The 26,282-nt window shown below is 38.5% G+C and overlaps 2 long non-coding RNA genes across 3 annotated transcripts; both read right to left on the reverse strand.

Annotated features, from left to right (window-relative positions):
- Positions 1-7,451: 7,451 nt before the first annotated feature.
- On the reverse strand, positions 7,452-10,232 carry LOC121713903. Of its 2 annotated transcripts, none has more exons than XR_006032979.1 (5): positions 9,447-10,232; positions 8,518-8,651; positions 8,057-8,163; positions 7,739-7,789; positions 7,452-7,583 (listed from the first exon to the last, which is right to left on the reverse strand). It is a non-coding gene; the product is annotated as an uncharacterized LOC121713903 (long non-coding RNA). The 2 variants fall into 2 exon arrangements; XR_006032980.1 differs by having other exon boundaries at positions 8,054-8,163.
- An 11,331-nt stretch (positions 10,233-21,563) lies between these two features.
- Positions 21,564-23,555, reverse strand: LOC121713902. Its single transcript, XR_006032978.1, has 2 exons — positions 23,403-23,555; positions 21,564-22,966 (listed from the first exon to the last, which is right to left on the reverse strand). It is a non-coding gene; the product is annotated as an uncharacterized LOC121713902 (long non-coding RNA).
- Positions 23,556-26,282: the final 2,727 nt, after the last annotated feature.

Consider the following 26,282-nt stretch of genomic DNA (forward strand, 5'->3'; position numbering starts at 1 on the left):
ATTTATTGTAGGCTAGTAGCCTAGGCAAATATGAAACGGAGATAACGTGGCTAACTTGCATGTTTCATGCATTTTAGGGCAAACAATACCATGGGATTGATGTGTTCTCCATTTGAGGAACGTAATCAATTGCGGAAGAGTCGTGCACAGACAGCTCAGACACAGCGCATAGGCCTAGGTTAGGCTACTTTCACTTTCTAGAGTGCGCATTAATTACGTAAAAGATGCTTCATACCAAAACAATGATCAAACATTATCGAATGTATCATGACGTGTTGTCACTGCTCATTGTGTTGCTCATTGTATTCTGTGTACAATGACAATAAAGTATCTAATCTAATCCAATCTAATGTGCACTGCCTTACACTATCCGCGGGCCACTTGTGGTCCGTGAGGACATTGCTGGTGGTCCCTGACCATGGATTCAGTTGCAATGTGGAAATCAGTATTTGTCCCACGAACAATAACGGACGCAGCTCTCAACTTGGCCCGTTAAAATGTGAACAGTCTAGTGACGCATTTCATGAAGGCCCTTTTGGACATGTCAGTTATTTGTAGGCCTACCACTGGTTAGACGTAAACTGCATTTCGTTTTAGACTATTGGTAGGCTATTTTGTGCATTGACAATAAAGTTGAATGTCATATGAACTAAAGATGACTAAAATCGTGCATATGTAGAAGAAGAAACATTCACAAAAATCCATGGCATGACCTCTCTTCTTGATAGCTGTTGAGAACTGCATAGAAATGACAGGGATTGTTTCGTTTGTAAATAAATAAATAAATAAATAAATGTAAAACTGATACCTTCTGCTTTCCACAAATACAATGTAGCCTACAGGTGTACATGACCTTTCATCAGTCCAGTTGCAATGGATGAACTGTGATGAACTGCCCTACTTGATTGTTTAGAGATTGTTTTTATAACAATGCTACACATTTTTTGGCTAGTGCTACAAATCTATTCACCTTCGCAGCGCCAGTAGGCTACTTGCTGTGCGGCCCGCACACACACACACACACACACAGGCATGCTACACAAAAGTTTCAAGAGTGGGGGTGGAGTAGAAGATGGATACAAATTGATTAGTGTGATTTATGTTTGCGGAACGGATGTACAGGACTGAGCGGCGGTCATATTTTGTACCGCTATGCGGTACATCTAGTTATTATAACACAACTCTCTTTTGCCACTGAACCATACAGTAAAAATTTGCCATGAAAATTTGCCATTACATCTATGCGCATTATATTAAACATTGAGCTATATTTGGAATCCTTGGATGAGGCCGAACTCAACGCATCCCATGGCGTCAATATACGCCATGTTGGACCGTCCGCCATATTGAATTTCCTCAGAAACACTGAAAAGTTTGCACAGGTCACAAATTTCATCCAATTTTCACGAAACTTGGCACAGATGATCTTCAGACCATGCCTCACAAAAGTTATTTGTTCCATATTGATATTCAAAAGCCTTTGCCCGTCACAACCAATCAAATTTGGCGGCAAAGCAGCCAAACAGGAAGTCATCTCATATCTCAAGGCTTTCACGTATCAAAACCAATCTCAATACTTGGGACCACATACTGAGGACGCACAATAAATCTGTTTGACACAATGAGTCTTTTGACCACTAGGTGGGCGCTATAATCACAGGAAGTAGGCTCATATCTCACCAACGCTTTCATGTATCGAAACCAAACTTTGGACTCAAGACCCAATCCAATCCAGTCCAGTCCAGTCCTATCCAATGCAATCCAGTCCAATCCAATCCAATCCCAATCCCAGCTCCTGCTCAACTGCTTGGACCCTCATTGCTGCTTGCAGCTATATTATGGTTTTGTTTTTTTATCTTGCATAAAACACTGTCCTGCGATTTATACACAATGCGGCTAATAAAATGGGGGCAGCCGTGGCCCACTGGTTAGCACTCTGGACTTGTAACAGTCGGGTTGCCGGTTCGAGCCCCGACCAGTGGGCCGCGGCTGAAGTGCCCTTGAGCAAGGCAACTAACCCCTCACTGCTCCCCGAGCGCCGCCGTTGAAGCAGGCAGCTCACTGCGCCGGGATTAGTGTGTGCTTCACCTCACTGTGTGCTGTTTGTGTTTCACTAATTCACCGATTGGGTTAAATGCAGAGACCAAATTTCCCTCACGGGATCAAAAAAGTATATATACTTATACTTACTTATACTTAATACCCAGGAAATTACTGTATAAAGAGCAAAGTTCATAAAGACACAGATTTTCAAAGGATTGATGCTCAGAGATGTTAAGAAACACAGAGTTTGTTGTTGTGATACATTTTTATTTTGATTGACAGGCAGATGCAGCAAATCAGGCCCCATAATGGTAGCTGTAACAAAAACATAGTACATACACAGTTTTCAGTTGTCTGGTAAGGTTATGTTCAGCACAGGCGGTGAATGAGCAAGTCTTTCTGATAGGAGGCATAAAGTAGTTTCACTACCTAAAAACTTCCTCTCAAACCACCTCTCAGACATAACATAAAATAGAGGAAGGGTTGCAAGTCTGAAAATGTTGCAAATTTCCTCAATTTCAGGTAATCGACATGCATAACATCAAAGGAATAGCCAGCCTTGTACATTTGTAAAAAAACTGCTGAAGATCTGTTGATATAATAAAGCATTTCTTGGAGCTCCCATACAGTGTGCAGACCATCTCCGTCTCTCTCTGACACGTTTTGTCTGGTACCTGTGAACATGTATTTTGGATGTGCACACCCGTTTTCCATAAATAAGATATTAAAATTGCCAAAGCTTACATTGGGGGGTGAAAACAAGTGCATCTGCTTACAAAATGTGTTTGGCTATGAATGTAGATAGATGAACGAGCTTGTGTGTAAAATGTCTTGCTGCTCAGGTTTGGCTGTGGTGAGGCAGGATGAAGAGACAGTGTCGTACCCCATGAGCACCTCATGCCATACGGATCCTGCAGCTACCACCAGCTGTTCCAGAACACAAGGAAAAGGGTAAGCAGGACTCCAGTTTTCTCTGTGGTTAGGCAAGTCGTCCTAGAGGCTTGAACAGTAAAGTAACCATCTGTGTCTGCAGTTTCATCATCATAGTCATAGTCATTGTCATCATAGTCAGATTTGGTGGTCTGCGCGGAAGTTGTCGGGTGTTCTGGGATAAAGTCATCAGAACTGTTAGGTATAAATGAGGGAGTGATGGACTTATCTCCAGCTATAACAGATAGTGTTTTACACAAACACACACACACACTGTCAGTACATGATTACAAAAAGCAAACAAAGAATAGCACGAACCGCAGATGCAAGACCTACTGTATGTTGTTGGCAGAGCCGGACAGTAACGGAGTACATTTACTTGAGTACAGTACTTGAGTACAATTTTGAGGGATCTGTACTTTACTCAAGGATCATTTTTGGGGAGTACTCATGACTTTACTCAAGTACATTTGAGAGGCAAATATTGTACTCTTTACTCCACTACATTTCTATCCATAACCGTGAGTACCCGTTACTTCTAAAAAAAAAGGAAACAAGAAAAATCTCGGAAATCCTCAATTTGTTGTTTCCCTCTCAAACGTGATTGGATTGTGCAGGCGCCACTGATTGGGACAGCCTATCAGCAATCACCTCAGCTTTCCGCCAAAGTCAACTCCATGGTCAGATTTAGATAAGAGACAAAACCATGGACGAAACAATGGATGAAGACGCAGCAGGTCCATCCAGGAATGTGTCAACCTGTGGCCCCACCTCACCAGACTATTTAAATTTTCTGAACAAGTTAATGATAGTTTTCGCTTCAAGTGTTTCAATTACAAAATAGTATTTTGTATTTGAAATACATATTTTAAATACATTTATACAGAAATACTGCCCATCCCTGGCAACATGGTAAAAAGATGAAAATGACTTGATTTTACTTTCAATTCCTTTTACATTCTCCAAGGTATTAACATTTTTCATTACTCCATGTAGGACGTTTCTGTACATAAATGTAAGCACTGTGGCAGTAGTAATGCAATATTTGAAAAAAAAAAAAAAATGTAGGCTACTCTTGTACTCTTGATACTCAAGTACTTTTAAAAACAAGTACTTCAGTACTTTTACTTAAGTAATTTGACTGTTGTACTTTTACTTGTACTTGAGTAAAAATTTAGCAAAGGGTATCTATACTTTTACTCAAGTAATGAAGCTGTGTACTCTGTCCGCCTCTGGTTGTTTTTGTTTTTTTGCTGTCATGATGTAGAATAACTTTGCCTCTGGTTGTTTTTTTTTTTTTACTGTTATGATGTAGAATAACTCCACAGGTTTGCATGGCCCCAGAAAATGATGCTGTTTACAAAGAGCCACTCATGATTCTAATAAAGTGAGGAATCAGAATGCAAAGACAATTGCAGTCAAAATCCAGATTTTTTACTGTGCAAATTTCACAAACATCTTATATAAAACCAATACAAAAGGTAGTGCAACTTGCAATAATTATACTTTTTTGAAAATTATACAATTGAAAATAAAACCTCTCTGCTAATATGCTTACTCTGTCAAATAGGCCTATCAGAAACATGCCTTATTGTTATTGTGTGGTTTACAACTTCATGTGGATGTCTTGTTAGCCTGCCATGAGCTTCGGTTCGGTTCGCTAGGCAAAACATTAACAAACAAGTTTGTTTTGGTGCACTGATGACAGTCAGGATCATTTCTAACCAGCTAGTATTGTTCAGTTCATGTCTATAATATGCTTTACTTGCTACCTGGATAATATCAGCGAATATTCTTAAGGTGAGATGAATGGTAAGAGGCAAGATCATTAAACTTCACTGTGTTCGGTGGGTTGCTAACTAATGACATCACCTACTAGCCAGCTATTACTGCTGTTGAACAATCTCAATAGAATTTTCGTGACGGTAAATCCCTTTCAATGCAGTATCCCTTAACATTTTTCCTTAACAAAACAAACAATTTAAGGTATTCTGTGCAACACCCTTAATGAACCCCTTACCTAACGAGAAATTAAGCCTTAAGGTTCATACTTCAGTGGAAAAATGTAAGGTTTTTGTGTTTACCCTCACTACGCCCCGCAGTCGCACCATGCGTGTCCCGTCTGAAACACTAGCGTTCCAAACGTTGTGTAATAAAATACACCGGTATGGCGGTATATTAAAAATTCATATCATAACAAAAATATACACCGGTATACGGTGTGAACAGGTATAACGCCCAGCACTAGTAGGAAATGAACACAATTTGACAAGCGTGACTTATTTTTGTGGAAAAAATGTGCTGGACTGGGCGGCGGTCATATTTTGTACCGCTCTGCGGTACATCTAGTTATAATACTAGTCACAACACTGCAAAAAATGAATTCTAACCAAGTGTTATTGATCTTATATTAAGATTAAAAAATCTATTTGGTATTGTTTTTAGTATGAAAAGACTTACCTAGCGCCCTCTCAAAAGATCATTTTGACTTAATTTAAGAAGACTTTAACTTATTTTAAGGAGTCTTATCAAGACAAATTTGCTCAATGCACTGGCAGACAAATTTGCTTGTTTTTAGGACAAATTTGCTTAACTCACTGGCAGACAAATTTGCTTGTTTTCAAGATGAGATGTCTTAAAATAAGTCAATGGTTTTTTAAATTAAGTCAAATGATTTCACAAGAAAGCTCTAGGTAAGTCTCTTTATACTGAAAACAATACCAACTATTTTTTTTTATCTTGATATAAGATTAATAACACTTGGTTAGATTTTGTTCGATAAGCTGTTTTTGCAGTGAACATGTTGGAGAATGTTGGAGTTCTTTTGTCACTTTTAAGAGGTAGTTGGTTCTGCCCACCTTAATGAGCTATGCTAAGCTAGGCTAACAGTGGGTTGGAGTTCCTGCACTCTCAGACACAAGAAGGGTATGTATGTATCATCCTATCTAACTCTGGGGGAGGTGGTTAATAAGCTAATCTCCCAAAATGTTGGTGTGTTGTGTAAGCTGCTGAAGGATTTTTCAATGCTCTTATTGTGTGCTGTGGCCAGTGATGCCAGTAACGCGTTACTTAGTACCTGAGCTATTTTTTTAGCTGCAGCCTCCCCAAGGAGTTCATTGCACATGCCTTTACCAGCAGGCAGAATTAACTCTTCCCCAATAGTAAAGGGCTTCTTAGATTTAGCAATCCGACTAGCCACTATGAGGCTTTTAGCGCAGCCACGTTCACCGATGTGGTTGCTTTACGCACTAGTTTTTTGTCCTTCTTGCTCGCGTTTCTTACGCTCAAAGAACTCAAGGGGTTTGTCTTTAAGTGTAGGATGCTTGGACTCTAGATGTCGAATTAGCTTTGATGGTTTCATTGCTTCGTTTGACAACTTAACGGCAAATACCACACATAAAGGACTTGGTGCATGCGAGTCACCGGTCTCTGCGAAACCATATTTGAAATATGACTCCTCATATTTTGTATTGAATGACCCCTTCTTTTTCTTTGAGGTATCTGGCTCACCACCGTCAGTGGGTATTATTGCGAATGTGACATTATTGCGAATTAAATTGAGTTTATTTAGTTTGCACGCATTTTTTTTAAACTCTTGTCGTAGGCTACGGCCCGGTTAGGAATGTCCCGCGGCCCGGTGGTTGGGGACCGCTGACGTAGACTATACCATACCACCATACCACCAACTCAATATTGAATGTTTTTTTTATTTCTTTTGTGTGATATATCATTTAGAATGCTGCAACATGGTCTTCAATCAGCCAAAGAGGACACATCGTAACTCCTCTCCTAGTTACTCTCCATTGGCTCCCTACTAGGGGTGTAACGGTTCATGTATTCATATTGAACCGAAACGGTACGGGCCTCACGGTTCGGTGCATGAATTTTCACGGAGAATACACGGTATAAAAATACATAAAACTCGCGTAATGCGCAATTACTGTTAAATACGAGAGTTCTTTAGCGACACCTAACGCTAATCTGTAGCCTCGCCGTAGCTCTGATTGGCACCTATGTTATTTTTTTTGTCAGGTCGTCGGTCGAGTCAGTAGTCAGAGATAGCAGCACCCATACAGAAAAATAATATATTCACATATATGCAGCTTGAACATATTCCAGTATAAGCACATCTATGTTAAATAAATATATTTACATCTATGTGAAATACATATATTTCCCTGTATGTATCAATATATTTCAAAATATAAGTACATATTCAATATTGGCCACTTTCTTATATTTTATGCATATAATTAAATATATTTAAATATATGGCAGTAAGAAGCATGATCACATGACCCTTGATGAAGATTCTGATCACATGATCTATATATTTCAGACATATATTTCTCTAATATAGTTCATATTCTACTATGGTTTGATATTTTCCGCATTGATCATTAAATATTTCACTATTGTGTTTACTTAAAATTAACCATAGTATCAGTATAAAGAGGAAGAAACACACAACACTTCTGTTATCTTTTATTCTATTTTATTGAAAATCTTTGTTTTTGTTATGGAACCTCAATTCTGTCACTTTGGCATTTATTGCCTGGCCCAGCAATCTGGAGTGAGTGTCTGGCCTGGGAACTGCTTCAGGGTGGCCTCTGAATAAGACAGAATATATACAAATAGAACATGCAAAATATTAGTGACACAAATACAGATGCTAAAGTGCAGAAACACTGTTGTGTTATCACGATAATTGGAGATAAATACAAAGTGAGTTGGAGAGAAAGACATACAAATAAAATAAACTCACCAATTATCGTCTTAGTCCTCTCAGGGTCCAGGCATTCCCTCGAAGTGCCTCCTAAAAAATAGCACAATCAATTAGGACCTCAAAGTTACAGTTTACTAACACAGAAAAGATCTATGATGGTGAGGCGAAAATGGGAAGCAGTCCACACAGACAGCCTAACACTTTTAAATGAGACAACACAACTAATATATCATATACACAGAAGAGAGAAGCACACATATACACACTGAAAGGAAAAGTTAGTTTCATCCTCAAATGTTTACTAAACTTGTACAACCAAGAAGCTGCTATTTCATTAAAAGCCTTCAGACTCACAACCTCCTCTTGGAGAGCCATTATCGCCACCTCTTCTTAGGTGGTTGTCAGTTCTTGGTTATCTCCCACAGCTCACACTCATAGAGAGCTCTACCAGCCTTCTCTGAAACCTGCAAGTGAACAGAATATACAGCATGAATGAGAGTGGCGTTGGTAAAGTGTATACTCGTGTAATATGTAATGTCCTGGGATATTCCCACTCATGAAGTGTCTCCCATCCGAGACTGCTATCTGAGACTGTAGGGAAGCTGTACCAACCATCATAGAAAGATATGGTTGGAAAGGTATATTTTCAGTTCACTTTGTGTTTCCAGTAGCTTGAAGCTAATTTCTTGTCATTCAAAAGATCAAAACTACTCAAACAAATGTATAAATTCTCAGAAACAAAAGGTTATGTTCTGCATTCGAAAATAGACCTTTAACAAAAAAGTTATATTCATAAGTAAACATTAATTTTTTATTACCTTTGGTCTATGTGATGATGAAGCATCAACATTTGTCAGTGAAGCATACTATGGGTTGGGCTTGGGTCGTCTTGGTCTCAGGTCTTCTGGTCCATCCTCCGGTGTCCTTGATGTAGCTTTCTAGTGTTGCCTCTCTAAAATGTAAAAAAAGGGGTGTCAGTGCTCAAATGCACTACATGACCATACATGGTCCTTTTCAATACAATTCAACTTTTACATTTCCATAATTTAGCATGGGTGTGAATGGTTTTGCAAGAATGTCAGTGCACAAAGCATGACAAAGTAGTTTGATAGTGCACAAAAACAAAACACATTACTTCCAATACCATTTCCATGAAATTAAGCACAGTACTTGTGTCTTCAATTTCCACACGTTTTACCGTTTTACACGTTTCAATTTCCACACGTTTTTTTACGTTTTACTTTACCACATTACATCCTATCTAAAAAAAAAAAAAGCTAATGTTAGCTCTAAGTGTTGTCCATGATGCAACAATAGCAGCTAGCTAGCTAAACCACAGTGCATAGAATGTCTAGCACTACACCTTAGGCTAGTAATGTTAACCGTTACATTTTCTGCCTTGCATGACAAATCATAAGATAGCTTCTATATGCCTATCAATCTACATGCTAGAGGCAAATATACTACCAAATATGGCCGGGAGACAGGTTAAATTGGTATTTCACTCTGTCATTACAAGTCGTTTTCATTAATTGTCCAAACGTTTCTCAGTGAATTTATTTTTCAAACCCCTTTCAGGTGTAAAAAAAATAAAGCTAGCGCTGGCTAATTTATGCTAACGTTAATGTTACAGAAAGTAGCAAAGGTTAGCTTCCAGCTTCCACCAATAATACCATTTTTAATTCGGACATTAACTTCTGCAAATGTTATATGAAAGCAATTTAGCATACAATGAAGATCTACTTACCAGCAATTTTGACCACCATGGCCAAACTACCTCTTGGCTGCCTTCCTCCCCTCCACCACATAGTTTCTAGCAAGATGTTGTCCCATAAGGTTACAGAGCCGTTGAAAAAGTCTTCCTCATTAACGCTAGGTTTACTAATGCAGTCAGTCCGCAAAATTCTGGTTTTGCCCTCATACTCCCCGCCAATCCACTTAACCAGAGCAAACGTTTTACATTTGGACTAGTAGTAGCTGTTAGTTATGCTTATGTAGCAGCTAGTGAAAAAGCTGCAAACATTTTAACCGTTATTCCAACGACCTTAGAGTACGTTGGTAGTGACGTATTTTGTAAACCCCACCCATCACTGCCTGTGTGCAAATAAGTTAATTGAATATATTCACCATATATGTTCTCATGTAAGATATCCACATATATGTTACATTGCTGGGTCCCACATATACTTGCATATATACATTCTTGTACTATATATGTATTAAATATATTGTAGCCATCTATTTAAATATAAGCTGGATGTAGCTGCATATATGTGAATATATTTTTTCCCTTGATTTTTCTGTATGGGCACTAAGCGAGTGGTGGCGACCCACAAGAGTTAGAGGATCCGCTGGTCTCTTTAAGATCGTAAGTTTAAGAACTTCAGTTACAGTAGTACAGGCGAGAGAGTGGAAATATATCGAACATGCTACACATATTCGAAGCCATCACCCAGATGATGTAGGCTACCAATCACTGAAACGAGAGGAAAAAAAACTTCCCCTGCGCTTCACCAGCCTTTGGATACACATACAAATAGGGCCAAAACCTATGGCTTAAATTTAATGATTTCATAATGACAGAAAGCTATGTAAATCGCGTGGTAATTACCTTTATGTTAGGGTAACTTGTAATTTCTCACATGAGGAGCTGGTGTTAACGAAAGTGTCAACGCTAACCAGGCTAATAAACAAACCATGCGAGTTAACGTCGAAGGGCAAAGTCACGTGACTTCTAGTTGTAGACTGTTTATGAATGAAAGGAGCTATTTCGTTTTTTTTTTTAAAAGAAGGCAAAATAGTGTGATATTTTCACAGTTAGTAGATTATTACTGTACACACTGAAAAATATTTACAGCAAATTGTAGACCCTTCCATATACAACTAAACACGGATGTTGAAGGAATTGCTTAAGTGGATTTTTAAAAATCATTATTCTATGTAATTTGCACTTTCAGAAATAAGAGATGCTGTAGGCCTATTTTCAGTTTTATAGCTGATTGTCTTATCTTGTTTACAAGTTACAGATGAAGTCTGGGTACTTATTGTACTGTTTAGCCTACATCTTACACACTTCAGGCTGTTGCAGATAGCTCAGGGAAGAGACTGTATGACACTAGGTGGTACAGCCTGAGACATGCACAATAAAAAAATAGCTTTCTGCATTTATGTTTTGCTTTCCCCTCCATTGTACCGGACTCGTACCGAACCGTGATGTCCGAACCGAGGTATGAACCGATTCTCGAACGGTTCTGTGTACCGTTACACCCCTACTCCCTACAGTAGCCAGAATTATATTTAAATCTCTCACTTTGGCCTATAGGACACTGACTGGATCTGCTCCTTGTTATTTTAATTCAATGATCAAGATATACATCCCCAACCGCCCACTGCGGTCTTCTGATGAGCGTCTGTTGTGTCGACCAGTCTTAAACGCTAGGTCAAATTCAAGACTCTTTTCCTCAGTGGTTCCATGTTGTTGGAATGAGTTGCCCAGTGCTCTTCGTTCTTGTGATAGTTTTTGGTCTTTTAAGCACTTCTTATACATTATGGTTTGTATGCAGTAGTACTGTTTTATTTTCATTATAGGCTGTTGATTAATTTGACATTGTTTATTATTGATATTCTCCTTAATGTAGTCTTACCATGTTATTGTTGTTATATTATTGATTGAATGGGCATTATTATTTATTATTGCTTTCCCCCCTCATTTTCATTGTTTATTTCATTAGGCTATTGATTGATCCCTGTTTTAAGTATTATATTGTTTTGTATTTGTTAAGGGTAACCATAACCATCATCATCATAATGTGGTATTTTCTTATGCACTTGAAACAAAGAATATGTTTCTTTAAACGTAGTACCACTTTAAACACATCACACACTGAACAGCAAAGTAGCTTCCTAATTATGTGTAAAATGTTTACAGAGTATCCTGACGTAGTAGGTCCATGTTCTCATATTTTTATAGCTGACATGAAGGCTGCAATATTACATTTTTGATTTATAATGGAGCACCCTCTCTGGAGAAAGACTAGTAAGCCTTTTACAGACTTGAGAGAGCCTATCAATGAGTTGTCATAGTTTTTTTTAATTTAGACTTATTATTTTGAAATGATGTACGTCTATGGGAGGATTTACACATCACTGGCAAGACCTGATCAAATCATACCAATGGAAAATGCTTCTCCAGCAGTGCAATCGCAGGTAACAACGATACCTTAACGCATTTTCAGATACCACTGTTCTGAGCATACTAAGCAAATTGGCCATTTGTAACTTTGAATCCCTCCTCACGTTAAGCTATGGTCCTATAATGTGTTTACTAAAACACAAGTAACGTTATTTGTCAGGCTGATTCATAAATGGGCATACCGAGGTTGTCGACCTAGCAGGCTAGGTGGCGTTTATTGCCATTCGCAAAACTAAGCAAGAGTTAATGAAACTTAACATCGCCTCCTCCAGTGACTTAAGTGTATTCAAATGAAGTTGCAACGATGATGGCGGCAATCACTGGTTACGTTAAACCATTTGAAACAAGTAGGACTGTAAATGATGGTGACTATGGCTAACGTCACTTCGGAGCAATATAGCAGAGCCCTTTTACTTTACCTATCAACTGGCTAATGCTAGCATGATTTAGCATGCTATGAGCTAATATACTTAGCATCTACGAAAGAACAGCACATATCTTTTTTCACAAAGAATCTGTCACAACTAACAACGATGTCTCTTACAAACAGCTACACAATGTATGACTATCAATATGTATTTAGTCAGACTGTGATAAGATATAGCCTAATGATAATAACAGCAACACTTATTTAGGTTACATTATGTGTCGAAATCAGGTGTCGTTAAAATAAGTGAGCGATGACGTGGTAGTGTCTGCAGCCTAGACGGTAAAACATAATGGACAAAGCGTCGTGTCTGCAGCCAGCCAGCTGTCAATCATAGGTGTAAACACGCCCTTTTTAGATTTGTTAATATAACATTAAAAAAAATAATTTCAGCGAGAAAAGAAAAATTGTGTGTATTGAAGCATCTTGAAAACTATTTTTTCAAATAAAAAGTTGTTGATACAAAAATAGTTTTAGGTGAGAAAAGTGACACGGAAAGTTGGCTACTTGGCCATTGAAATACATGGGGATGGGCGGAGTTACACATTGTACTGCAGCCAGCCACCAGGGGGCTCTGGACTAACGCTCGCATCACTCTTAACAGACGGCACACTGTCCAGTTCTATATATACAGTCTATGATTTTGACCACTTTTTTCGGTAACGAGTAATCTAACACGCTACAAACCAGTAATCAGATTGAAGTTACTTATCTAAATCTAAAGCGTTACTATTTTTGTCATTTTCCTTAGTAAAAATGAGGACAACTCACGTGTAAAACCACGTACCGACACAAACGTAAACAACAATGGAGGGAGGAGAGAGATGCACGTTTTATCTATACAGTCATTATTTTGAGTTTGTGTCAGCTAAACATGACAACATTAAGGTACGTTGTACATTCTGTGCTGGCGACAAAGTGCTGTCTAGCTAGACATCCCAGGTCTCCTGAAGTTTTGGGAGTCTCCCACATATTGATATCCTGACGCCCGCAAATTACATAAAATCTCCCGGAATCTAGAGCGAACAAGAGCACGCAAGCCAGACCGGACTTCAAATCGCGTGTGCATCTAAGTTTAATGCACACACAACAAAGAGAGAGAGAGAGAGGAGTGGTGCGTGTGTGCCTGCAACCGCATCCAAGACAGAGAGCATCCTGGTCTGTTTTGCTAAATCAACCAATCAGTTTTCAGTGTAGGTGGGCTTATATCTCTTTTCTCCCGAACTTAATTAATCAGTTCAGTTAGTGTATCTAGGAACAGGAGTGTCATGGCAGAGTCAGTGCCCCTCAAAAAATAACATTTAAGACCCATTTCACATCAGACTACACAAAAGTATACCCAATTGTCTCATAAGAGTAAAACATAATGATAGTATTGCACACTGCACTGTTTGTAACAGTGACTTTAGCATTGCTCACGGCAGGTTAAATGATTGCAAAAGACTTGTTGAGGTGAGTTTAACAAGTGTAATTTAATTTGCATATTACTCAGGCCTATACTAGATGGCTAGTTGCCAAGGCTACATGAAAAGGCCAAACTACCAAAATCTACATATTTTACTATCACAATTTCTATCAATAGGCCTTCCTTATTTGGTGTACTGACTAGACATTATTGAACAAACATCTGCATTTCAGTATCTAAGTAGGTTAGGTTGGGACGTCTGCTATGTACAGTAAGGGATAATGTATAGAACGCTGGTCATTGTCGGGAAATAGGTCCCGACAGGGCTGACCGGACCGCCCTGAAGGGACCTATTTTCCGACAATGACCGGGCGTTCTATACATTATCCCGCTTATTACACGGCTACCCACTAAAGCAATCAACACCGGCAACAAAATATTGATTTAACAATAATTTTAATGATGATCATTATATCAAGGGTTGTGAAATGTCAAGATATCCCTGCCCTAATTGCCATGTAACTCGCAATTGAGTAGGTCTTTCTTGCCATGTAACTCGCAATTGTGTAGGTCATCCAAGAATCGAAATCTGGGTAATCTCCAAGAATATTAAAACTAATATTAAACTCATCCATTGCGCCGGATGAATTGAAAGTTTGTCCGTTACAAAGTATCTGCAGGTCAACTCGCGTAGCTTAGCAACAGAGTATTCTAAAGTGATAAGTGGCCAGACTACTTGCGCAGTAATATGAAAGACGTGAAATAGAAGCACAAAGCCCATTTTCCTTGACAGCGGTCTGTTATACTTAGCAACGGTCTGTTATTCAGAACTAGCAGACCGCAGAACGTTGGAAAATCCCATTCAAGCCAATGGAGCGTTCTACTTGCCTTGAAGAGCCGTGTAATAAACATTGTTGGCATTACTGTTAAAATGCACTTCCAGTATAGTGAGTATTGGCAAAACCGGTTATTATTTTTATGTTGAGGCGGTGGGGGTGTTGTCGGCAGCTGCTGAAAGTAACTAATAAAGTATCTTGTAATCTAACTTAGTTACTTTTAAAATCAAGTAATCAGTAAAGTAACTAAGTTACTTTTTAAAGGAGTAATCAGTAATAAGATTACTTTTTCAAGGTAACTGTTGCAACTAGTGTTGCACGGTGCACCAATTCTACAAAAGTATCGCAATACCCTGAAATTAAAAATGTCACGATGCCTAATTTTATTAGTATCGATACTTTTGAGAATGACCGTGTTCTTTTGAAGTAATTATGCGTGTGCACAATTGGCATCTAGCGCCTCCTCCCCTAACCTGTGGTTGTACGTCTTTTCTCCTCACACACACGTAAGCACAGCTGTCGTGCTATAAGCAGTGAGACATGGCTGCTAGTTCAAGTGATGCTATGGTAACACATAATAATAGGCTAATATCAAGTTGATTTGCTCACTTGCATCTCTCAAGTTTATGTTTCTAACCTACCTAGGCTGTGGGCTTTTGGTCATTTAGGCCTACTATTTGGGTTCAATGTAATTTAGAAATAGGCTAAGCAACCATCGCAAACTTTTACATCTGAAGAGAGATCCTTGCTAACTATCCCGCTAGCTCAGGTCACGTTTGACAATAGTGCTCGCTAAAATCATTAATGAACATTGCAAGACACTTATCTCTTTTATGATCCCAGAAAGATTTTCTTCGACTTGTACATTTTTTTAACATTTATTTTATCTAATGACATACAAAACATAATTAATTGCATCCACATATCCTTATGCGCTATGTGCAACTTTTATTCACTAGACTAAAACCGTGAGTCAAGGTCAATTACTCTCACTTATCTCTTAAAGTGACAGGCACTCAATTACACCTACACATCACCAATGTGCACTCAATTAGACCTACACACCACATTAAAGATATGCGTATAAGTGTAATAGTTTAAAAATAGTTATAGTTTTAGAATAGTTTTCAAATTGCTAAATATATTTACTAGTAATTATGCAGAATATATGAAATATGACATAAGCCATCATTTTCCATGTGTGTTTGTGTGGACAGAGTCACACAAACCAGTGGCTGGGATGGCCACTGGTGTGAATGATCACACTACAGTATTCAATATTACTGATGATGATGTCAAGGTGGTGAGGCCCCCAAATCAAATAATTTTTTTAAAAAGTATCGAAGAAGTATCGAAATCGCAATTCTTGACTTGGTATCGGTATCGAAACATTAATTATGGTATCGTGACAACACTAGTGGTGGATCTGTTGTGTGGAAGGGTAGGGAGGTATGATTGTGTGGATTTGGCTTTATGTCTGCTGGATGTGTGTGCCAGGGTACCTTTTGTGTGGGTGTGTGTGTGTGCATGTTTGTGTTTGTATGTCTTTGTTTATGTGTTTCAAGTGTTTTTATCTGTGTGAATTGGGTAGATACAAATTATTATTAGAGCTGTGCATAACCTTTTCTTTACTCTTTGTGTAGTGAAGACATTGGTCAAGTTTTGTGATTCCCTTTTCCCCAACTTCCTAATTTGACAGAATACACAATCCTTGCTTACTTTCAAATGTTAACCACGGTACAAAACAAAGCAGAAGGTAAGATGTAAAACGTAAGAAATCCAAATCTATGGCAAGCCGATTGAGCATTTATTCAGATATCTTGATATCAGGCATAATTGTCATGTACATGCAAGCCATTTCTGTCCACTAGTTAACTAGTGAGCCATTTCTGTGTGAACTAGTTAACTAGTGACAGCCAAAATGCTCACTAGTTAACTAGTAAGGCCCCAATTCTCTCTAGTTAACTAGTTCATATGTTTCATATCTTACTAGTTAACTAGTAATGCTCAGCATGTTCACTAGTTAACTAGTGGACACTGAAATGTGCACTAGTTAACTAGTTTAAAGACTTCTATATTTTACTAGTCAACTAGTAAGGTACAAAAATGTTTACTAGCTGACTACTGAATGTCAAATTCCCACTTGTTAACTTCTATGTAATTTGGCCAGCCGCTTGGGCATTTATTCTGATATCTTGATATCAGGCCAACATGCAAGCCATGTTTGTGCACACTAGTTAACTAGTGACAGCATAAATGCCCACTAGTTAACTAGTGAACACATATTAGCTTCACTAGTTAACTAGTGAAAGGCAGAAATGTCCACTAGTAAAGGCCAAAATGCATACCAGTCAGCTAGTTGAAGGCTTTTGGGTCTCACTAGTTAACTAGTGACAGCCAAAAATGTGCACATGTTTACTAGTGAAGGCAAAACTCCTCACTAGTTAACTAGTTGCAGTAGGTCAATATCACTAGTTAACTAGTGAACCATAAATGGCTTACTAGCTAGCTAGGTGATGGCAGCAGGCTCACTAGTTAACTAGTTGATGCATCCTTTGTCCAAACTAGTTAACTAGTGAGGTCATAAATGTATACTAGTAAACTAGTTGAAGCCTAAATTCACACTAGTCAGCTAGTGGCGCAGAATTAAAATTAGGAGGCGGAGAACTCTGGAAATTAAGGCTTTCTATTGGCTCCCTATGTCCAAATAGAACATGACAACCAATCACAGCGCAGAATTTCACGAAATCCCACCCACAACATTTGCATGTGGCACACAAGTTAACATGCTGGCCAAAGGAACTTTAACTAGTAAACTAGTGGCTTCAGTGTGACACATGTAAACTAGTAAAGGCAGAACTGCTCACTAGTTAACTACACTCAAAAAAATATCTTGTTGGATTTAATTAAAAATGTTTTGTCAAGTGGTTCCACGAAACTGTATTAAATAACTCTAAAGATACTATATTCTTTACAATTGACTCAAATAAATAACATTAACTGAACAAGAGTGAATAAAGTAGATGGTAAGTAATTGAATTCCTTTATTTTTATTTAGTATTCTTACATTGAACCAACTTAATATGGCTGTGTTCAACCAACTTAATGCTGTTATGTTCAATTAATTCAGCATTCTTACATGGACTCAACTTAATACTGTCCTGTTCAATCAAAGTCACATTGTTATGTTCAATTAATTTAAGTTAAAAAGATATCTAGCACACATCCACATTAAGTTACGTTTAAGTGATACAGTTACGTGGAACCACACTTGACAAAACTTTGTTAAGTAAACTCATCCTAAACACAAAGTTCTTAAGTAAATCCAAAGTAAACAAGTTGATTTGAAAATGTCTAAAATTGAACAAATGTGTTGAAATAGCAAACAGACACACAATCTTCAAAACAAATCTGCATTTATTTAGCAGCAACCTTTGTCTCCATTCTCATCAATCCATCAGGGACATTTTTTAGTAAAATAGAAATGCAATGAACAGAAAAATATCTCTGCTAAACACAGCATGTTTAGTTTTGTTACATTGTTAGTGATTCAACTATAATGTCTACATCTTCTAGTGGAGGCATTGGCACCCTCATGTTTGATTACAAAGATCCCGATGGTGGTTTTCTTCATCTGGCTCTGGGCATCAGTCCGTGTCCTTTACCACAGACCAAAAAAAAATACATTTAATTGATGACTTTTCAAACAAAAGTATATGTTTTTAGATATGTTTGAATTCAGTGGATTAACCTCGCATCTCCCATCTCCTTTAAATTAAAGCAATGGTTCTGAGTGAATTTCACCCTTGGGTCATTGCATGATCATCGCGAGCGCCAAACCCCCCCTACTAGTGTGCCCCAAAATGCCCACTAGTTAACTAGTGAAGGCCATTTCAGCCCCACTAGTTAACTAGTGAGATGCCAAAATGGTCACTTGTTAACATGTAAAGGCCAAAATACCCACTAGTTTACTAGTGAGGGTGTTGTGGGCCTTACTAGTTAACTAGTGGCATGTATATTTTGTTCACTAGTTAACTAGTTACACCTAAAAAGAGAAACAAGCTGACCATTTTTGTACACTAGTTAACTAGTGGAATAATTGAAGTCTCACTAGTTTGCATGTGTGGCAGTGAAGCAGCTCACTAGTTAACTAGTGCCTGAAACGGGTATTATGCAAATTCTAATGAGAGGGTGGGTAGAAGACTCCTATTGGGTATTATGTAAGAATCCCACCCAGTCTAAATGTAAATTTACTGTTAATAGCCTCGCGATCAGGTCCTGATGGGTGCCCCTAGTGGCTAAAGTGACACACTGCTCTGCAACAGTACTTCAGTATAGCAGAGCCTGCAGTATGCAGCAGTGATGTAGTACTCGAGTCCGGTCTCGGACTCGAGTCCGGTCTCAAGACCGATTTCTGCTTTCTCGGACTCGACTCGGACTTGTTCCTTCAAAGACTCGGTCTTGACTCGGTCTCGGACCACAGTGGGAGGAGAAGGACTCGTAATTTCAGACCGAGTCCTCGAGACCAACGCAATTTTTATGTTCATATCAAAAAAAAATTTATGTTCATATCAAAAAATCAAAATGAAATTTCACGGCGGCCGTCTTTGCCCCTTGTTGGCCTTGGTGCCCCCTTCTTTCAATATTCTGCTTTGCGTCCGTTTAATAGCGATTTTTATTTAGCCTATAGCCTGTCAAAATAATCTTAGCATCACAGCGCAAACTAATTCAGTTTTACACAGTGGAGAAAATGACAGCGCATGGCAAGACAGAAAGTGCGTCCAAATTCACCCATTCTTCTCAGTTGAAATACTCGCAATCGCTAAGCCTACTCATCACACAGGCACATGTATCACATCACATGAAAGAACTTTTTCTCAGCTTTTAAACAATGTTAGCCGCTAATTGCTGTGGTGAACGGTTCGCGTTCGCGAACGGTTCGCGACAAACCATATATCAGAATAAACAGCAGACCTTACCGAACACAAAAGTGTAAAGCAGTCCCCTGTACAGTAAGCCGTTCCAGAGTATTCCGGTTAAATTAAAAATGTAATCTGCAGCAAGGTCTACATTCATGTCTCCAACTTTGGTCTTCAAAATGTGTTTAAATCGTTCTTCATGATTTCATAACAGGCCAAATACAAAATAAATGTTACAAATATTGCCTAGATATAGGTAAATATTAAAATCAGAGGATATACAGCTGAGTAAGAGTTTGTGAAAGGAGTCTTAATGATCAAAAAATGCTAAGCATGCATCAAGGTTGCATCAGTTTCTTAAAGCTGAGCTGTGCTTAAATTGTTCAATACATGATTCCATAACAGGCCAAATATAAAATAAATATAAATATTAAATATAGCCTAGACATCTAAATATTAGATGATCAGATGATTTTCTATGTAATATGTCATGTTTCATGTTTTTGTAATGTTTCATACAGTGATTCAGGTCTACTGCTGTGAATAGGCTAAATACAACTTTGATTATTTTTATAGCCTACTACTGTATAGTTAACTTTGGCCTTGGTGCCCTGACATGTGGCCTTTGTGCCCCCCACCAAATATGCCCAACTGAAGGCCAAGTGGCCTTGCCCCTAAAATGGTGAAATTCCAAGCCTGGGCCTAACTCTTGATTATTAATTGGGATGATATTAATTGGGATGATATTAAATCATATGAAAACTGACATGTTTTTATGGTCTTGGTCTCGACTCGGTCTCGACTCCTAAAGGACTCGGTCTCGACTCGGACTTGCTTCCTCAAAGACTCGGTCTTGACTCGGACTCGACTGTATTTGAAAACCAACGGACTCGGTCTCGACTCGGTCTCGACCCTTCAAAGACTCGGTCTTGACTCGGACTCGGCATAGGCGGTCTCGTCCCCATCACTAGTATGCAGTATCTCATATTCTGTCAAAATGTTTTTTAATAATAACAGGGAAACCCCATGCTTTAACAAGTGAGCTCTTAGTGATCCACACCAAAGATTCAAGGGATCGATTTTAATATTATTCTTTGTTTATTGTTGCTAGGCAACCACAGGCATATATGTATCCATTCAGTCACGCTTTTCTGATTAATAACTGAAAAACAAAAGATTGTACACATTAACTGCACATGCTTTCAAAAGTAATTAAAAGCTCAAAGATCAAGAAAAAAACTTCATGCACTTCTGGTCTCCCACATGATCTCCTGCTGCTTAACCACTTGAGCTAGTCTTGCCACATTTGCAATGTTATCATCAATATTCATGTTACTGAAACGTTTTGTTGCTAGGCAACCATATACAAATGCCTCCAGTTTTATCACGATTTTCAGACTAATAACTGAAAAACTAAAGATTGTAGACATTAACTGAACGAAAATTACAGCAATACACCACAACTTTGTCACTAGACATATTATCAAAACATATATTTATGCTCAAACGATCTTAGTTTATAAAAGTTTGCTCTTAGAACAGCCTGGACGAAGTCAGCCATGTTTTCTAGGTGGGCATTTTGGGGCACACTGGTAAACTAGTGACACTTTTTGCACCTCACTAGTTAACTAGTCGAATGGAAATTGCCATCACTAGTTCACTAGTGGGTGTTTTGGTGCACACTAGTAAACTAGTGACACTTTTTAGACCTCACTAGTTAACTTGTGAGCAGTTCTGCCTTCACTAGTTTACATGTATTGTAATGTTAATGTATTGTAATGTTACAGTAATGTTATTTCTGATTGCTTGTTTAATGGATTGAATGTTTTATTGTTGATTTTGTAAGGTGACCTTGAGTGTTCAGAAAGGCGCCCATAAATAAAATGCATTATTATTATTATTATTATTATTATTATGTAAGTGTCACACTGTTAACTTAAGATATTAAGAAGATTAAGATGGGGAAGAAGAGTAAGTCTAAAAAAATATTTATCGCACAACAATCCAGAAAAAAGAAAAACGGTCCTTTTGTCCACCACAGTGGACATGCTATAAAATTAAAAATTGTAAGATGTTTTGTTTTTAATCCTAAACAGATAGGAAAACGGAACATAAAAGAAATTGGAGGACACTTTTTTTCTCGGTTCTCAGGAGGGTATGTCTTTAGAAATGGTAAAATGTTGTTCAGGTGACTGGGTGTTGCTCTGTAGTCTAGTTGATAGTCATGCTAGTCACACACACACACACACAATAATGTCAGTGCAGGATTATAAATGCAGTTAAGCAAGTGGTTAAAACAGCCAATGCAATGCATGTACAAAGTGGTTAGATGAATTAGCTTGCAACTAAATTTACCTGAAACTAACCAACAAGAATGACACAAGCAAACTGCAACCTTTTATTTATATTTTTCTAAGTCAGTGTGAACGTTTGACAGTTCTTTTGGTTTCGGTTCACATTTAGATTGTACTTAACAATCCCACCTTGTGAAACTGATACCCTGTCTGCTGCAGTGCAGTAGACTAACATAAAACATCTTGTCCAACCACTAGCCTACATCCAAATCACAGGAAAGATAAATAAAACATAACACACAGAAAAATAAGCTCAGAATTTTGTGCTATGACATTTTAAGTGATTTTTTTTCTTGTTTAACATGCTGCACTTTATGGGTGTTGAGGAACACTTAAGAGGCTGTTGAACCCTATGCCGTACAGTTACCACAGCCACCACCAGTGTTCTCAAAAGATGAAGAGGGCGAGCAAGCTTCCGGTGTTTTCTGTGGTTAGGCAAGTAGTCCCACATGCTTAATCAGTGAAGAAGAAAGAGGGAGATTGTCATACTCACTGCCAACATAATCCTTATGTGTTAATAAAATGGAGGCAGGTGTATCTTCAAGGTGATCCTCATGCCCAGGTGTCTCATTCATCATAAAGGGCTGGTAGAGGGACTAGTCCTGAGAGTTGTGGTATGGTCCGTGTCGTCTGGTTGATTGGTATACTCATAATCATAGCCATCACCCTCACCATGAAGTGTGAATATAACCAGTGGTTAAAGTGGGATTTAGCAGCTGAGGGAACCCTAAAATCCAGTGTCGGTGCAACGGGGAAAAATGACTCACCGTTGGACAGCATATTCACACGAAAAATTAACTCACTATTTATTTTAACAATATCATTGCGCTATATCATTGATATGAAAGAATGTATTTATTATTTATCTGAGGTGGCGGAACTGCGTTCCTCCCCATTCCCCCTAACTTTAACCCTTGAATATAACTGGAACAACAGACTCAGCTGTGGCTGATACATTGTTCTTGAGAGTTGTTGTGTTATTTGGTGGATCGTCATACTCATAATCACCATCACCATCATATTCATTATCAAGTTCGAATGTAACTTCAACATCAGTATTAACTGAATGACTTTTATCGTTTTTGTCGTCATTATTTTTGGCTACATATAAATACACAAACACAGATACACACACTGACACACACACACACACGCACACATACAGAGAGAGAAAGAGAGAGTTAATGCCAGTACAGGATTATAAAATGCAATGGTAAAAACAGTAATGGCAACACTTGTGCATATTGGTGTAGCATTCTGGGGTATTCTCACTGTATTCTGATGTGTTCATATGTTAGGTCTGTGTGTAGTATACAACGGGGAGAGGTCCATACCATTGTACACTGAACTGTGCCTTTAGTTTTACTGTTCGAGATTTAGCCTGTGTTCTGTAATTCATTATTGTACCATCTAAATCATCATCTAATTGCCAATCCTGATCCCGCAGTCAAGCTTTATTGACCATCTTCAATACAGACATTAGAACTAAAACACAACGCAACAACCACAGAATCCAACAGTGGTTAGATGAGCTAACAGCCAGACATGCAAAATTTTACTTCAAACTTACCGACAACAAAGATACAAGCAAATAGAAAAAGCCAAACTCTTTTCATTCTTCTGAGTCTGTGTGAACCTCCTTCTCTTGTCATTGTTTCTCTCTAATAAAGCAAACAGTTGAATTCAGTTGAAAATATGTAATGTAACAATGACAGGATGTGGTTCTCACTTCACGTCATATTCACACAGACACACAGGCACCATGCCCTCCAGATAGTCTGCAAACTACAGCAACTGCAAACTACTGTACTGTGTATTATTACTACTGTAATATTACTGCTGTAATATAAAGCTATATAAATAAATGTTGTTATTATTATGACTGCTGTGCAGCAAGGCGGTGGTCATATAGGTTTAGTCAGATTTCTTTTTTCGCATGAGCAATTTTTCATCAAGGATTCCGGGGTCACGGAAAGACCAGGGTGCACAAAACTTAATGGGCATGTCGCCCCACAAGGATAGCATTGAACCATTGTTTTTAATTTTGGTCTGTAGCCCCCCGGCTGGACTGGACCCCCCGAAAGGAGGGTAGGGCAGACAGTTTTCTCTGAATATCTCGAGAACCGTAGGGTTTAGGAGGACCACCTTTTTTTTGTATGTTGATCATAAGGGGCCATTCCATAACCACTCATTTCATGTACATGTATAGTGCCACCTAGTTAAAAATGAAAAAGTAAAAATGAGGTGTTGTAATCGCAGGTATCTGTGACCTGACATGGTCAAAACTGCACGAAATTGTAAGTGTAGGATCATTATGACACCCTCTGAATGCACGCCAAGTTTCGTGGAATTCCGTTCTTGGGGGGCCATACAATAAATTAAATTATGTTACTGTACACCAACTGGCCTGTAGGTGGCCGGACACAGTTTTCTGTGAATATCTCGAGAACCGTAGGGCCTAAGAGGACCACCTTTTTTTGTATGTTGGTTTTAAGGGGTCATGTCAACCCATCCCATAACCACTCATTTTATGTATAGCGCCACCTAGTTAAAAATTAAAAAGCAAAACATTAGGTGTTGTAATCACAATATCTCTGGCTGACATGATCAAAACTGTACGAAATTGAAAGTGTAGGATCATTATGACACCCTCTGAATGCATGCCAAGTTTCGTGGACTTTTGTTCATGTGGGGCCATACAATAAATTAATTTATGTGTACATTTAGTGACTGTACACCAACAGAGTTTTCTGTGAATATCTTGAGAACCGTAGGGCCTAGGATCACCCATGTTTTGCGTATGTTTGCCTCCAGGGATCATGTTAACCCATTCCATATGCACACATGTGCATAAACAGATACACACACACACACACACACATACATTCACAGTAATCATATGACACATACATACACAGTAGACATATGTACGCATGCATGCACATGCACACACACAATTCAAGAATTTCTCAGAATTATGAACAGCCAAGATGGAGGTGGGGTAATTGAGTGTGCCTAATGCAATTCAGTGAGACAGTTAGAATCATATATGCCTTTCACCTTTTGTTTTTAGCCAGCAGCCAGACCAGCAGATACCCAGACTTTGCTGAATTACTGAAGCTAAGCAGGCTTAGTTAGTACTTGGATAAGAAACCTCCTTGCAAGAGTAAGTTCCTGCTAGAAGTGGTGTTGGTGGCTGGCCAGTAAGTGGCACTCTTCCCTGTGGCCAAAAGCCACCAAACAAATATCAATCCCAATGTCCTATTGCAGTGACAGGGACACTGTACTGCAGGAGATGTTTTTCTTTGCATGAATGTTAAATTGAGGTCCTGACTCACCATGGTTGTTAAAGATCCCATGGCACTTATTGCAGAGAGTAGGTGGTTCCCTGATTTGCTGGCTAAATTCCCAACTTGGTTCATTCAATTTGTCCTTGTAATCATCCTCCCAGTGTGTAATTGGTTCATTCACTCCTTCACTCTCCACCTGAAACTAGTGTGTGGTGAACATTCTGGCACATAATGGCTGGTGTGCATCACTCAGATGGGTGCTACACATTGAGGGTGCCTAGTGAGATTCCGCCTCTCCTGTGAAGCACTTTGAGTGTCAAGAAAAGTGCTATAACTGTAATATGTTGTTGTTACATTAGCACTTCTCACCCCTTTATATATATATATATATATATATATATATATATATATATATATATATATATATACTTTACATTTGATGTATGTTTGTTAACATTGCTAAATGATGGTGATTCACTAGTCCTCTACAGTAATTTGAAGGAAGGAACCAGTTCTGTATGCATTATTGTAACAGATGGGCTAGGTTATTAGTAAAGTGGTTGAATAGCACACTACACATGCACACACACATACATGCACACACGACACGCACAAACACGCACAAACACATAAACACACATACACACACACACACACCCTCACACACATGCACCCACACATACAAACACACCTACATACACAAACAAACACACACACAAAAAAAAACTAACTGACATTCAGGCACACACACTCAATAAACACACACAGAAGCACACATATGCACAAAAACAACCACACATTCTGCACACACTCAATTACAAACACCAAAAAAGGAACAAACTAGAAAATTAACATAATTTAACAAACGTGACTTATTTTTGTGGAAAAAATGTGCTGGACTGGGCGGCGGTCATATTTTGTACCACTCTGCGGTACATCTAGTTATTATTTGTATTATTATATATACCTATGGTAGGTGTGGCCTGTTGACAGCCCTGCACTCGGCACAGCTAATGTCACTGCTGACGCATGCATTGAGATTTTGTGGTGTGACACTTTGTACAGCTTTCAGTTACTCACATTGCTTGTGCTGAAGACCAGGAAGTGTGAAACCAAGATTTCGCTAGAACTAAGGTCACTTGTACACGACAACTTACTTG

This window comes from Alosa sapidissima, chromosome 7, assembly GCF_018492685.1.
Source record: "Alosa sapidissima isolate fAloSap1 chromosome 7, fAloSap1.pri, whole genome shotgun sequence".
NCBI lineage: Eukaryota > Metazoa > Chordata > Actinopteri > Clupeiformes > Clupeidae > Alosa > Alosa sapidissima.